The sequence below is a fragment of the Peromyscus eremicus genome, unplaced genomic scaffold, assembly GCF_949786415.1.
Source record: "Peromyscus eremicus unplaced genomic scaffold, PerEre_H2_v1 PerEre#2#unplaced_432, whole genome shotgun sequence".
Lineage (NCBI taxonomy): Eukaryota > Metazoa > Chordata > Mammalia > Rodentia > Cricetidae > Peromyscus > Peromyscus eremicus.
The window spans coordinates 147,286-163,993 of NW_026734668.1; positions in this window are offsets into that span (position 1 = coordinate 147,286).

Here is a 16,708-nt window from a genome sequence, read left to right on the forward strand (position 1 = left end):
CGAGCGCCGGCCGGTAGCGCGCAGAGCCCAGTCTCCGCAGCAGCCTGCAGCCACCGCCGCCGCCGCCGCCGCCGCCGCCGCTGCTCGCTCGTGGGCTGGCTGGCTGGCTGGCTGGCGTGCGGGGCGCGGGCGGGAGGGCGGCGGGGGGTGGGGGGCGGGGGGTGTTGGCGTCTGTGGTCCGGGCAGCTGGGAAGGCTTCTGTCTCTTTGGTTCCCCCTGTGGCTGCTGCGGGGCTGCGGGGCTGCGGGGCTGCGGGGCGCGGGGGCGGGGGCGCGGGGGCGGGGAGGAGTTGGGGTGGGGGGACCAGTGCGCAGCTTCCGAGGCGCCCACGCGTTTGGGAAGAGGATGCCGGGGACAGGACTGCGCTCTGGACCGAAGGAATTCGGGTTCCATGTCTTCTGCTGGTGTGGGGCGGGGGGGGGGGGGGGGTTAGGGGGGGACGGGGGAGCGGTGGCTCATTTTCTGTCCCCAGCCCCTAAGGGAAGGTTGTCATGAATCGGTGGGGTGGCCTTGAAGCTAGGCTAGCCCTGGCTGATGGAGCCTAGAAGCAGTATTCCAACATCTGTGGGGGGGGGGGGGTCTCCAACCCTGGGAAAAAGGCACACACACACAGGCACAAACACAGGCACACAGGCACACACACACACACACACACACACACACACACACAGAGAGAGAGAGAAGAGCATTCTCTCTCTAGTGTCTGTGTGTATTTGTGGGTGCTTGTATTTCTCTGTGTGTCCCTCTGTCTCTCTCACAAACTCACACACACATACACACAGGAGCAAGAGCATTCTCTCACTGGTGTGTGTGTGGTGTGTGTGTATTTCTCTGTGTGTCTCTCTGTCATGTCTCTCTCACAGGCTCACAGAGGCATGAGAGCATGCGCTGTCTATCTCTTTCTCTCACACCACACACACACACACACACACACACACACACACACTCCCTCGTTAACGTCACCACCACCACTGGCACCCAGGAAAGCATGAGTCTTCCCAGCTCCCCACGCAGCCTGCTGAGCCATTTTCTGAGTAGGCTCCCCCTTCCCACCCCCCACCCCACTCTGCAACATTTCCAAAGGAGAGAATAAAGAATGCATGCTCATTCATAACGCCCTGCCACAAATACTCTACATGGAGCCTGTGCCAGTCCCTGGGGATGCAGACATCTAGAAGACAGAGGAATATGAGCTGCCTTCCAGCTTCTCCTGGGGAGCAGAGAGCCTGGACTGGAAACTGTACCCTACTCCACTCCCAGCCTCTCCATGATTGTGCCCCAGCCCCTGGACTACTGTGAACCTGGGGTTCTGCAGAGCCTCAACTCCCAGTGCCACGTGGCCCGTGAAAATCAAGAGCACCTTGTCTCTAGGGCAGCATCCCTCAATGGTAAGTTAAAGAAAGTCAAACTGGAAGGGGATGGTTGGGGGGGGGGCGCAGGAGCTGAGAAGGGCCTGGTCCAGAGCCAGGTGCTTGTTCACTCTCAGCCTATGCCCTTTAGGTGCTGAGGTCCCTGACTAGGACCAAGAAGTGCCCATCCCTGCCCAGAAGGCAAATGAGAACAGGGCCTGAAATCTCTCTTGAGGGTGAGATGCAGAGTCCCCACTCACCAGCCAGACCTTCTGGCACCGGGGCTGGGAGTGTGGAAAGGGGATGCTGGTATGTTACTGGTGTGGGAAGGGCAATGCGGGCACACAGGGCTAACTGCTGAGGGGACAGGCAAGCTGGCAACCTGCAGGGTGTAGACACAAAGGGGCTGGAGTCCCGGGTCCAGAAAGGAGGACCAGATGTTCAGAGTTCTGGTAGGAATCCAGGGAAGCTGTGTTGAAGAGAGAATGCCAAGTGGGTTGTGAAAGGGAGGTAGAACTGCTCCATCCCTAGGCAGGAGGGAAGGGATCCAGCAAAGGAATCACTCTGTATCCCAGGATCTGTGATGTGGCAGCACCCACATGGTCACTGGTGCTCCTACCAGTGACCTAAAGTCTGCAGGGCCATAGGGTGGAAGGTATCTAGGACATATATGGATGGGCTTGCTCACAACTCAGCATGTGCAAGGAAAGGGTGGTGTCATCAAAATGGCAGACAGTGATTTGAACGTCAGTGTGCATACAAGTGTGGGTGCCCCCCCAAAAAAATCTGTGGTAGAACATAAAGAAAACTGTCAGACGGAACTAGTTCCAAAAGAGTTTGAACAAACTTTCCCTCTGTCTGCACTGCCATTTTAGAAACAGGGGTCCCATGCTTACCAGAAACCAATGGCATCGAATAGGTTACAGAAATTAAAATGCCCAAACCATGGGGCCTTTCCTCAAGACTTCTAGACTCCACTACAGTAACTCAAGATGCGCCTCTATGTAGCAGAATTGACCCCCAGAAGACTGAGTTGTTCTGTTTTAAACTTTTTTTATTTTATTGGAATGTAATGGCAAACAAAAAGTAATGGGTTTCCTCTTGATTTCTTCATACAGGTGTCATCGACCCCACCCCCCACGCCACCCCATACACAATTTTCTGTCTTCGATTCACAGTTGCAGAAAAATGGTGTTTGTCTGAGTCTGATGCACAAATATCTCTGTGGTGTGTAGAGTTAGAGTCTTTCGTGTCTGTGACCAAGAGTCGCAGAGCTGGGTCATAGAGGAGTTCTATTGCTGTTTTGTGAGGAATCGCCATACTCATTCCCATCATGGTTCCCCAAGTTCACACTCTGTTCCCCTTTCCCTGTATCCTCATTATGACTTGTCCTTTGTTTATTTCACAGTGGCCGTTCTGACTTGGGTTAGATGGGCTACAGCAGGTTTTGTATGTGATTTCCCTCTGGCTGAGGAAGTTGAGCACTGTTTCAAGTATTAATTAGCCATTTGTACTTAGCATCCCATCAGGTCTGTGTGATTAGACTAGGGTGTCCATGGAATATTACATGCCATCACCTGGACCTGTCACAGCACCCCAGTCTGCCTGGATTATACAAGGTTTTCTGTGTGGCTTTCTCTAATGGCAGAACCCACACAGGATAGGACAACAGAACTTGAGAACGGGACACAGTCCCTGTGGGCCATGAGGCAGGACTTTCTGTCTCTGCCTGAGAAGCTGGGACCCAGATAGGATCCTCGCCCTCTGGAAAAGCCCAAGTCTCTGCACATAGCAGAGCTTGTACCAGCAGAGGCAAGGGGTAGGAACCTAGGGCTTGGGCATCCCTCGGTCTGGTACGGGATGCTGGCGGGCAGAAGGGACAGATGAGCCTTGCTTCACCTTTTCAGGTGTCTATCCAAGATGGGCAGCATGGGTAAAGCCATGATTGCTGGGTGGGGCTTGATGATAAGACAGTGTGATGTGGCCATGGGAGAGGATCTTCTCTTCATGGGAGCAGGAGACCTATGAGAAGGAACAGCAATTGGAGGACAACCACAGGGCCAGGTTCCACAAGCTCCTACTCTGCCTTTGTAGATCACTGACCCACACAAGTCAGTGCCATGGCTGGAGAAATGGCTGCAGAGGAATATCACCAGAGTCTGCAAATCTGTCTCAGAGACAGTCCTTAAGATCTCCAACCACAGTAAGGAGACCTGTACAGTGACTACTTAAGATCCCCATCCACAGTAAGGAGACCCGTACAGTGACTACTTAAGATCCCCATCCACTGTAAGGAGACCTGTACAGTGACTACTTAAGATCCCCATCCACAGTAAGGAGACCCGTACAGGGACTACTTAAGATCCCCATCCACAGTAAGGAGACCTGTACAGTGACTACTTAAGATCCCCATCCACTGTAAGGAGACCTGTACAGTGACTACTTAAGATCCCCATCCACAGTAAGGAGACCCGTACAGGGACTACTTAAGATCCCCATCCACTGTAAGGAGACCTGTACAGTGACTACTTAAGATCCCCATCCACAGTAAGGAGACCTGTACAGTGACTACTTAAGATCCCCATCCACTGTAAGGAGACCAGGACAGTGACTACTTAAGATCCCCAACCACAGTAAGGAGACCGGGACAGTGACTACTTAAGATCCCCAACCACAGTAAGGAGACCTGTACAGTGACTACTTAAGATCCCCATCCACAGTAAGGAGACCTGTACAGTGACTACTTAAGATCCCCATCCACTGTAAGAAGACCTGTACAGTGACTACTTAAGATCCCCATCCACAGTAAGGAGACCCGTACAGGGACTACTTAAGATCCCCATCCACTGTAAGGAGACCTGTACAGTGACTACTTAAGATCCCCATCCACTGTAAGGAGACCCGTACAGTGACTACTTAAGATCCCCATCCACAGTAAGGAGACCCGTACAGGGACTACTTAAGATCCCCATCCACTGTAAGGAGACCTGTACAGTGACTACTTAAGATCCCCATCCACAGTAAGGAGACCTGTACAGTGACTACTTAAGATCCCCATCCACTGTAAGGAGACCAGGACAGTGACTACTTAAGATCCCCAACCACAGTAAGGAGACCGGGACAGTGACTACTTAAGATCCCCAACCACAGTAAGGAGACCCGTACAGGGACTACTTAAGATCCCCATCCACTGTAAGGAGACCTGTACAGTGACTACTTAAGATCCCCATCCACAGTAAGGAGACCCATACAGTGACTACTTAAGATCCCCATCCACTGTAAGGAGACCGGGACTGTGACTACTTAAGATCCCCAACCACAGTAAGGAGACCAGGACAGTGACTACTTAAGATCCCCATCCACAGTAAGGAGACCAGGACAGTGACTACTTAAGATCCCCAACCACAGTAAGGAGACCGGGACAGTGACTACTTAAGATCCCCATCCACAGTAAGGAGACCTGTACAGTGACTACTTAAGATCCCCATCCAGCCGGGCGGTGGTGGCGCACGCCTTTAATCCCAGCACTCGGGAGGCAGAGCCAGGTGGATCTCTGTGAGTTCGAGGCCAGCCTGGTCTCCAAAGCGAGTTCCAGGAAAGGCGCAAAGCTTCACACAGAAACCCTGTCTCGAAAAACCAAAAAAAAAAAAAAAAAAAAAAAAAAAAAAAAGATCCCCATCCACAGTAAGGAGACCAGGACAGTGACTACTTAAGATCCCCATCCACAGTAAGGAGAACGGTACAGTTTCTAGGACCACAGCTAGAGACTCTGTCCAAGTCCTTTCTCTGCAGCCTCCATAAAGTTCCACATCCATTTCTACACTTCTTGAGTGTTCATCCCACCTGTAACCAGAAGTGTTCAGAATACTAAGCACTGTGACGGGTAAAGACAAAGAGTCCCGTGCAGTGTCCCTGGAGGGAGGACAGGTCTTTCAAATGGGAGGAGGTGCCACTGATGCCCCTCATTTCATGATTCACAAGTATTCCTGGAGAGCCACGTTGGATAGCCCTCCCCAACCAGGTTGTCCCTGTACTCAGCAAAACTATTTTCCACCGAGAACGTGGCGATAGACTTGTCAGAAAACATGAAATGTGATGAAGGAAGAGGCAAAACTCTCAGAGCCATGAAGGAGATGATTGGTGGCACACTCCTCTAGGGTCCAGGAGGCTGCAGAGGAGCACCATGGAGCCCAGGGAAGGCTTCTCTGAAGATAATGAGCTGCCAGTCTTGCATGGAAAACCTGCCTAGCAGACAGAGCTGTAATGCACCACGTCACTATGGCAGAAGCCTCCGGTGCTACTGGGACCTGCATGGAGCCTGCCATCCATGGAGCCATCCATCCATGGAGCCTGGAACTTAGTGTAACAGGGGGAAGAAGGAAGGAACTAGGGAGGAGGGTACAGAGGTGAGCAGCTCTCCCCATCAAGGTCTGGTCTTGTTCACAGTGGTGTGGGGAAGCAGGAAGATCCCTAAGTCTAGGCAGTGCCCAGAGTCACACTGACTCATTTCTGTCTGAATGCTGTGTGTGGGCAGTTTTGCTGATGTGGAGGGTGCAAAGATAAGCAGGGAGCCAATTTGCTATGGGCCTGCCACCTGACAGTCTTTCCCCCATGAGACTGCAGTATGTTGTTCCAGACTGAAGCAGAGTCTGTGGGCTAAGGCATGGATTCCCAAGGAATTTTAAGGTAAAGGAGACAGTATGCACTAGTGCCTTAAAGGGAGTCACTGACCAAACCTCAGAAGTGCCAGACACTATTTGTGAGTGATGGGTCAGTCCACAACACTGTGCCTTCCTCTTCTTTGTGACTCCCCCATCAGTCTTCTCCAAAGGATAATGGATAGTGAGCATTGGTCCAAGGATGAAGATGAAACAGTGTTGGAGAGGCATCGCCATATCCTCCCTTTCCATATGTACCTGGAGACACCATGCCGTGTCTAGGCGGTTTCTGTGGCCACCGACTATCAAATGCCAGGGGAACTCTTAAACTCTACTGCCGTTGTGTTCCCTGCATTCCCACCATGGTCTTCTAACAGGTCACTCCTTTCCTCCAAATTCCCAGCTGGACTCGGTGGCCAGATTCATCTGTAAGGTGAATTACTACATTTTTGGCCTGGCCTTAAATGGTCAGAATGGCTGCCTGTTGCACTTTGACTCAGTGCAAACTTCTTGGCAAGGCTGAACTATGATGAGCCCTTGCCAAAAGACCCCCTTCTGTCCTCTCAATACCCTGGCCAACTTGAGCTCTGAGAGAATCCCATGACACTGCTCTCGGCTGGGAGCCCTGCTCTTCCTGAGGGCTCCCTCCTTCCTGAAATAGTAGACAACTTTTTAAAGTTCGATTGTTAAAGTTAAACTAGTCTCAGAACACATGCTCAGGCACCTGTCATTCAGAAAAGATCCACAACAACAAAAACACTTTGTTTTTCAGTCCAAATGTTTTGGTCCTGTGAGATGACAAAAGACAATGGATAAACAATCAAATTACTACCCCCTGTGTGACTCTTTGCAATTCATTCTCCTGTGCTGTATTTATTTTATTTATTTTACTCATTTTACATACCAACCACAGATCCCTGTCTCATCCCTGCTCATGCTCCCCGCCCCACCTAGCCCACCCTGGCCCATCCCTCCTTCCCTCCTCCAAAAGGGTAAGTTCTCCTATAGGATTTTCCAATGAGGGGAGGGACAGCTACGCCTGGTACATTCAGTTGAGGCAGGACCAAGCCTCTTTCCCCTGCCATCAAGGCTTAGCAAGATGTCCTACCTACCATAGGTAATGGGATCCAGAAAGCCAGATCATGTACCTGATCATCACTGCCAGGGACCCCTCAAACAGACCCAGCTACACAACTGTCTCCCATATGCAGAGGGTCTAGTCCAGTCCCATTCAGGTTCCCCAGCTATCTGTCTAAAGTTCATGAGTTCCTATGAGCTTGGTTCAGTTGTCGCTGTAGGTTTCCCTATCATGATCTTGATGCACCTTGCTCATAAAATCCCTCTTCCCTCTCTTCAGCTGTACTCATGGAACTCAGCCTGGTGCTTGGTTGTGGATCTCTGCATCTCCTTCCATCAGTTAGTGGATGAAGGCTCTATGATGACAGTTAGGGCATTCACCAATCTGATTACCGGGGTAGGCCAGTTCTCAGACCCTCACCACTATTGCTAGTAGTCTAATGTGGGGTCATCCTTGTGGATTCCTGGGATTTTTCCCTAGCACCAGGTTTCTCCATTACCCCATAATATCTCCGTCTCTCAAGGTATCTCTTCCATTGCTCTTCCACTCCATCCCTCCCCCAGCTTGACTGTCCTGTTCCCTCATGTTCTCATCCCCCATCGCCTCTCCTCTATTGTCCCCCCATCCCCAGTTTACTCATAGAGATCTTCTCTGTTTCCCCTTCCCCTTCCCAAGGTGATCCACGTGTCCCTCTTAGGGTCCTCCTTGTTTCCTAGCTTCCCCGGAGCTGTGGGTTGTAGTCTGATTACCCTTTGCTTTATGTATCTAGTATCCACTTAAGAGTGAGTACACACCATGTTTGTCTTTCTGAGTCTGGGGGTGGCTCAGTGGTTAAGAGCACTGACTGATGTTCCAGAGGAACTGGATTCAATTCCCTGTGCCTTGTTTCATAGAGTGGACCCTGGGTCTCTTCTGGGTGTGTCTATAGTGAGAAGTAAGATCTTGGTCTATCACTATCTAATCATCCTAATTCTCTTCCTCTTTCTCACCCTCCTCTCTTGTTTTCTCTGTCTTCCCCACTCTACCCCCTCCATGAGGTTGAAAACCCCTTTGACTCTTTGGTGTTGGTCCTGCCTGAGCAGCCAGGGTCACAAAAGGATGACATTCAGCCTCGGGGTGGGCAGAAGATATGAAGAAGCATGTCGTTCTGGCAGCTCTAATGCACTGCTGACCACCTGCTACCTGAGGGCATGGAGAAGATGGACCTGGGATCAAAGCTGACTTGGCGGCAGGATCTTAGAGGCTAAGACGTAACCACTGTGCACTTGAGTTCCTTCCTGAAGTTGGAATTTTGGAAACTCTCCAGAAGGATCCTGGCAGTTTCCTTCAGGACGGTCCCTTTGCCCAAACCCTGCTTTGAAACCAACAGCGAAAAGTGATCAGGACTGAGGGTTTTGTCACAGCTTCCCCCCGTATTCTTTTTTCTCGGGGAACCAATTCACCTTCCATCACATGCTTCCAGGTGTCCCTGGGCCGGCCTGCCATAACCACAGGCAGTTATAGGAGTGATCACATAACAGTGTACCTAAGATGCAGCAAAGGCCATGGCTTAGGAGAGGTGCTTGCTTACCTTGGACATGTTACTGTATGTTCTCTTCTTTTCCTTACCTTTGCAGTCCTGGGCTGTACAAAGAGAGATTTATGAGCATGAAAAGTGGTCATGTACTGGCAATGTTTTTCACCAATGCCTGGCATGCATTCAATGCCCAATACAATAGACTGTTTATTAATCTCATCTCCCTCTGTCCTGAGGATGTCTTGTTCATCTGGTTTTCAAAGCTAGTGACTTTTCTTTCTGGCAACCCGGGATGCCTGGAACTTTCTCTCTGACCAGGATCAAAGTGTCAGCACAGAGAGAGTCTGACCTCCTGGCTTCAGTCCTTGGTTAAGGCCACATTTCACTCCAGGCCACTGCCTGTTTCTCTGGCCTGAACTCACTTAGCTAAGCCCCTCTGTGGACCTTTTCCCAACCAGAGCAACTTTAGGATCCACTGATTTCCCACCCCCACCCCCAGGTGTCCCAGGCTTTTGCAAATGAGCATATGAAAGCCTGGTGCTTTTGTTCTCAAGCAAAGCACCCAACAGGTGTGAGCCACCCAGGTGCTCAAAAGAATGTGTATGGGTCAGGAATGTTTTCTGTCTTCTCTTTCAGAATCTCACTGGGACACATCTGGACACACTTCACAAAAGGTAATGCTTGGCTGCTGCGGTACAAATGCACGGGGTGCCTTTTGATGCTGCCATGTCATCCTTGCAACAATATCACCGATGTCTAAGACTATGAAGTGACAGTTCATGGCTTACCAAATGTGAGTACTGTAAGTTGTTCATTTCATGTTCGGGTCTGCCTAACAGACAGATCCTTGACTGTCCCACAGTGTGGTGAGGCCTCAGTCAGTCCAGATGAGGAGCCTTTCCCCTCCTCTCTACCTGTACCATCCAGAAGGCAGAATGATAGGAGGTACAGAATGATAGAACTCTCTAGGGAGTGTGTATCTTATCCTTTTCTTTGTCCCGGGATCTTCTGAAAGGTGAGTTTAATTTGGACTCAATGCAGCAATCACCAAATACACTTTCTGTATCTGTCTCCTATGCATGCAAGTCCTCAAAAGGCAGGCAGACTAATATCATTAAATATTCAGCCTGTAACCAACCGCCTGTGGAACTGGTGTTCACAGCATCTCTGCTTTACTTTTGACAACATTTTGGTACCGTGTTGTTATTCAAGCACTGACCTGAGTGCAGAATCTGGGATATGATTCAACACAAGGCATTCTTGTTTCACTGCTGGTGGTGGAGACCATGTTCTTCTGCTCTGTAGGAATGCATGCTGTCACTACAAAGGCCACAGCTGCACAGGCAGTTAATGATTACCAGCCCCCCAGAACCCAGATATTCTGGGTTACAGAGAACACAGGGAGCTGTAGTGTTGTGCTGCTCTTCCTGCCCATACAAATCCCCAGTTGGCCCTTTCCATGCCTCTTGCTTATGGATCAAGATCCCAGCTCCCAGCTACTGCTCCAACACCGTGCCTGCCTGCCTGCTGCCATGCTCCCCACCATGATAGTCATGGATTAATCCTCTGAAACTGCAAGCAAACTCTTGTAAACTCTTGCATAAGTGCCTTGGTCATGGTGTTTTCTCACTGAAGTAGAAAAGTAATCAAGATTCCACACACACACACCTTTAGTAGTAGCCTGTCTGTATTTCTCATTTGGAAGCCACTTTCTCTTTGTGAGCCTTTCATATAGTTTTTGCTTGGAGTTCATTCACTTCCCAGAGCTGTGGTTTTCTCATCTTGCCTCCTGTTTGTACCATTTCTAACGTAGTTTCTTCTGATGGTGTTGCAGCCCTCAGTCCCTCTTTCTTTTTTTCAGAGACAGCAATGGCAGACAAGTCCAGTGACTTCCTGTTTCCCCATTGTTTTGTGAGTTTCTAGGTGGTTTTTCTTCCCTTGACTTTTTGAGGCTGTATTGAGATATTTCTGATACACAACAAAATATGCCACTGGGTAGGTTCGACAAGTGACACCTAGAATGTTCACTGCAACTAAGAACATGTTCCCAAGCCCTTAGCAATGCTTCCCTCTCCCTCACCCTGACACTCTTTTCCCTGTGTCTAGGCAAACACAGATACGCTTTCGGGAAATGAGGGCTTCTTTGTATTTTCTGGAATTGTGCACAAATGCTGATTGTCAAATCCTCACAGAGACACACATCCCACGGTATGGACCTTTTGAAGCATCTGGCTTCTTTCAATCCTAATAGCAATTCCTTTTGAGATTCTCTTATTTTGCTGCCTTAGCCAAGGTTCTGTCTGCTTTCTTTGCTGTCTAGTGTTTTCCTGCTTAGTTACCCAGCAGCTTGTTCATGTGCTCAGCCTCTGATGGTCATTTGGAAGTTTCTTATGTGTGGCTATTTTAAATCAAGCTTTTATGCACATTTGTCTACAAGGCTTATTTGAATTGTACTTTTATATTCAACTATTCAGAGATCAGCAAGGTAGTGTGTGCTTAGTAATATTTCTGGTTTGGCAGTTTGGTTTGGGAGTTAGGAGGTAAAGAATTGGAGTACAGAAATAGCAGATGACTTTGTGTGTAAATTTACCAGATAAACACAATGTTAAAAAAGAAACCAGTAAACAAATATTATTTTAGAGCGTTCATGTATAAATTCAATACAATTCTAGATACTCAAATTCATCAGTATAGTAGCATCACATATTATAACAAAGTGGAATTTCTTCCTTTAATTGGCAGTGATTGAAGATATGAAGATTATATGTGGAGAAATGGCTTACTGTCTTGCAGAGGACAGAAATTTTTTGCCTACCACCCACATGGCAGCTAAGACCTGCCTGTAACCCCAGTTCCAGTAGTTCCAGTACCCCCATTTTTCTCCACTGTCTACTGCAGGTGCACATAAACTCACTTAGGCTCACACCTATACACATAAATAACAAATAATATTCTTTTAAAATAATGTGTCAGTAATATGTGCATTTAGTGAAATCTACTGGCTCTAAATTAGAGAAAATGATACACAAATACTCAAAGTTGTAACCTGCTAGTGTAGATCGTGAACTAATGTGGGAGCCCATGGAAGCATAGGGAAATGTAAAGTATAATTGGCAAATCATTATAGATACAGCATGGAAAAGACATAGGGGATCCAATCTCGAATGTTCTACTACTTTTAGATTTTCATAAAAGTTCTAATCTCAAGAAAAACTATATAACCAAAAACTAACTTACTGGGGTTTTCCCAGAGTCTGATCTCAGAGAAGGGAATAATCAAATTCAACACATTTTATTTTATAATTTTGAAAAAAGACATAATTTCTTTCCCATCCTAAGGTCAGACATAAAAGCACAGTTTGTGGAAGGTCAAAGAAAACTGAACAAATACTAAAGAAATGCTGAACAAAATTTTCCCATAAGACTATCATTTTCAAATCAATAAAAAATCAAGGAGAGCAGGTAGGATGGCTTAATGGGCAAAGAAACTTTCTATATGAGTCTCATGACCTGAATCTGATCCTTGGAATCCTGGTAAAAATGGATGGAGAGAACTGACTCCACAAACTTTTCTCTATCTTCCATGTGCACTTGTGTATCCAAATACATACATCATATACCCATTCACATTAATAAGACCTAATAAATGATCATCAGTAGAAGATATATTTTTAGGGTGTTTAATTTTATTTTATGTGTATAAGTGTGTTGTATGTATGTCTGTGTACCACGTGTGTGCATGGTGCCTTCAAAGTTTAGAAGAGGGTGTTGGATCCCCTGGAACTGAAGTTCAGATGAGTGTGAAACTCCCTGTGGGTACTAGGAACTGAACCCAGGTCCTTTAGAAGAGCAGCCAGTGCTATTAACTGTTGAGTCATCTCTACAGCCCCCAAATACATTATTAACTATATTTTGTATACCATACATTAGCTTCCTAAAGTTTTTCATCTCACAAAAACAAATTTGTAGCCTTTGATTTATGTGTCCTCATCTTTCCCCAATTACCCTAGTAATTTCTTTCCTGCCTATGTTTTAATGCATTTGCTTTTTTTAAAAAATCAGAAGTCATGTTCGTATCACAAGTATGTTAACTTTTTTGAACTATGTGAGATGACAAATATATTAATTGATTTTCTGTAATAGTCTCTGTCTATGCAAATAGAAGTTTCCTTGATGAAGGGTGAGGATTGTATACCCATAAAAGTCTCACCGACATGGCTGCCTATTCATGAGCTAAACAAGGACAACAACAGTATACATGCTCAAGTGGATGGGGAAATCCCAGAGGCCTCAACACTACACAGAGAACTACAGGCAAATAAAGAATGCTAAGAATGGAAGAAATAGTCTTTCCCAGGGGAGAGCACACCAGTTGGTGATCCAATACGAAATGGTCAGCCCTGAAAACATACATATGAGTAACGTTATACAGGTTGAACAGGTTACTTGTGTGTGTATGTGGAAATAAAAAAGGCTGAGAATAGAGATTATAATAGTAATGAAAGAGAATTGGTAATGAAAGAACTTTTCAACAGAAAAAAAATCCCAATAGAGGAAAAATCCTATATATGGAATGACTAGAAAACCTACCAAATAACAACAGAGGGCAGTGTATCTGAAACTCTTTCCAAAAATTAAAGAGGAAAAAATATTCCCTAATTCATTATGAATTGAGTATCAGTAAATTCTCATACTTTTATATAGTGTTGGCATCTGTTTTGAACATAAATTGGACCTTTTAATATGAAGAGTGAAACAGATTCCAATATTTTACACCCTCCCAGTTCTCAGTATGATTGATTCATATACCTGCTTTCTACAGCTGTCTCCTAATGACCACCCACTTTGGGTTATAACAGTACAACATACTTGGCTTATTTTCCTGGTCTCCACACCCAACACTGCACAGATATATTGTAGTTACCACCTTGGAGTCACTTCACAAAATTGACTAATTTCTCTAACCCCATGAAAAAACTTTCCCATAGTGGATTAAGATGTAGTTCAATTGATAGAATATGCTGAAAGCCCTAGGTTTGATCACCATCCCTGCATAAATTGAGGATGGTGGTGCATACCTGTAATCCCAGCACATGGGTGGTAAAGTAAGGAGGCTCAGAGGACCAAGGTCACCCTTGAATAATTACGGATACATTAAGACAGTCACATTAAAATAAAAACCAAGAGAGTCGATGCTCTACAAGATGCTGGAGAGTTCAAAGATATATAAAAATATAAATTCCCCCGAGGAAAGTAAATATGTAGGCATGTTGTGGGATGTCTTTCTGTATGCTGTGAAGGTATTGCTCTGATTGATTGATAAAGAAAACACTGATTGGCCAGTAGCCAGGCAGGAAGTATAGTATAAGCAGGATAAGGAGAGAGGAGAATTCTGGGAATTGGAAAGCTGAGAGAGGAGATGCTGCCAGCCGCTGCCATGACAAGGGAGATGTTAAGATACCGGTAAGCCACGAGCCACGTGGCAACTTATAGATTAATAGAAATGGGTTAATTTAAGATATAAGAACTGGATAGCAAGAAGCCTGAGCCACACAGCCATACAGTTTATAAGTAATACAAGCATCTGTGTGTTTATTTGGGTCTGAGTGGGACTGGAGATAACTCCAGGTACATAGGTAAATATGAAACTATACTGTTTTGACTTCAGTTTGTGGCTCCAAATTGAATTCTTCTATATTTAAGACAAAGACTAAAATGATTCAACTATATTACAAAGTATGGAATGTGCAATGCATGTTTTGTGGTAGCAATAATATAAGGGGTGTGGAAATGTGAAGGATTAGGGTCTGTATGAGATTAAACTCTTACAAATTTTAAAGAAATTGTTGCAGTTTCTAGATGTTTTATGAATTTCCCATGGAAACCACAAAGAATATCTCCATGGAATATAAAACAAGAAGAAGTGAATGCTGGAGGCATGGCTCAGTTGATAGAGCACTTGCCTGATATGTAAAAGTCTTTGGGTTCAATCTCCAGTACTGCAGAAGGGGTACAGAAGATCCCAGGATGACAGAACAGAGACCAACACGACTTTCCTATGTCCCGACACGTTTGTAGGAAAATACCTGATGCGTGATTGCAGACAGAGGTGAGAGACTGGAGAGACAAGAGAGAGGGGACAGTAAAGAACAGACAGAAGGAAACGGACTAAGATCCAGAAATAGTAAATATTAGCTTTACAAAAGAAAAAAGTCCAACTTAGAACACTAAATGGAGTAGAAGAAAGAACCAATTCGGGGCCACAGATAGAAGAAAGGAGGACAATATCAAGAAGCACATTCCGAGAACAGTGTTTTCTATGAGAGATCTGTGTGGGCCCTGTGAACCAGATGCTTGGACATGACTTGAGAACGGTCCCTCTTGCTCCTAGGCTGGGGTGAAGGAAGGAAGTGTTCCCAAGATATAGTCTATCACTAAATTGTTCCACCAAAAAGAAGAGATAATTCGGCACTACTGTATCTAGACACCCAAGCCCCTCACCCCCTTTACCACCTAGGCAAATAAAAACACTGCTAACTACACAAGTATGAGGGGTGGCAACCCTGACGCAGACTTGTGAACACCAACAGGCAAGACTTGACTTCGGGAAGCAGCCAGGGTTCTGGTGAGATGAGAGCATGCACCTTTCAATTTAAATACTAGTGCAGACAGCTCTCCCCACGTCTTCCTGAGAATGTTAGATGCTGGAAACATACATGGAAACTGTGACCATCCAGCGCACCAGAGAAAAATCTGTGGGGCATTTTCTTAATTAGTGATTGATGTGGGAAAGGCCTGCCCATTGTGGGTGGTGCCATCCCTAGGCAGATAGTGTGTAAGAAAGCAGACTGAGCAAACCATGGGAAGTAAGCTAGTAAGCAGCACTCCTCCCTCCATTGCCTTTACAAATCCTGCCTCCAAATTCTAGCCTTGAGGTCTTTTCTTGACTTCCTGGATGAGCGACTACAAGATGTAAGATGAAAGAACCCCTTTCTTCCCCCAAGTTGCCTTTTTTCATGGTGTCTTATCACAGCAATAGAATGCTGACTAAGGCAGAAATTGGTAACAGAATTGAGGTATTGCTGTGACAGATTGGACCATGTTTTTGGGAGAGTCATGGTAGGACTTTGGAACTTTCACCTGCAGAAGCCATTGTATGTTAAAAGCTTAATTAGCTGTTGTGGAAACTGAACTTAGAAGATAATGCTGAGCACAGTACAGGCAATGGAGGCCTGGCTTCTGAAGTTCTAGAGCAAAGTTTGAGAGTACCTTAAAGACTATGTTGACCATTTCATTACACACACACACACACACACACACACACACACACACACACACACAGACACACACACACACACACTCATACATGTAAAAATAAATTTCCAAAATTAAATTTCCAAAATTAGAGGCTATCGAAGAAATCAAGAGTTAGTTCTTCAAAGCAGCTGACAAAATTATGAAGTGTTTAGTGGTACTAATAAAAAAAGAAAGGGCACAAATAATTAAAATCAAAACAGAAAGAAAAGACATGACAACTGCCTTTGTAATAATTAAATAGATAATAAAAGATTATAAATAAATTATACCAACTCTTTGATACCTAAAAATACCTAGAAACACACTCTCCTAAGAGTGAATTATGAAAAAAGAACATGGCAGAACCTGCTGATAACTACTAACAAGGATGAAGTAGCCATTTAAACCCTCCAGACAATGGCAAGGAACAGAACTAGTGGTGAATTCGACCGTGCATTAAGAAAGAATTAACATGGATCCTTCTCAAACTCTGAAAAAAATGAAGAAGGGCAAACATTTTCAAACTCACTATATGAAGTAATAATCCCAGAACCAGATGAAACCAGAAACAAAACTGCAGGTGAAAGGTGGTGATAGTTTTTAGTGGTGTAACCGCTGGTGAGTTGGCAATGTGCCAATGGATAGTTTCAAACCCAAGCCTACACGGATGGCTCTGCTTAAACTTAGAATTCAAAACAAAACAAAACAAAAAAAACAGCTAGCAAACAAAATCCAACAACATATTAAAAGGATTAATTACCATAACCCAGTTGGAATCATTATTGTGTGAAAGTCGATTATGAAAAAAAAA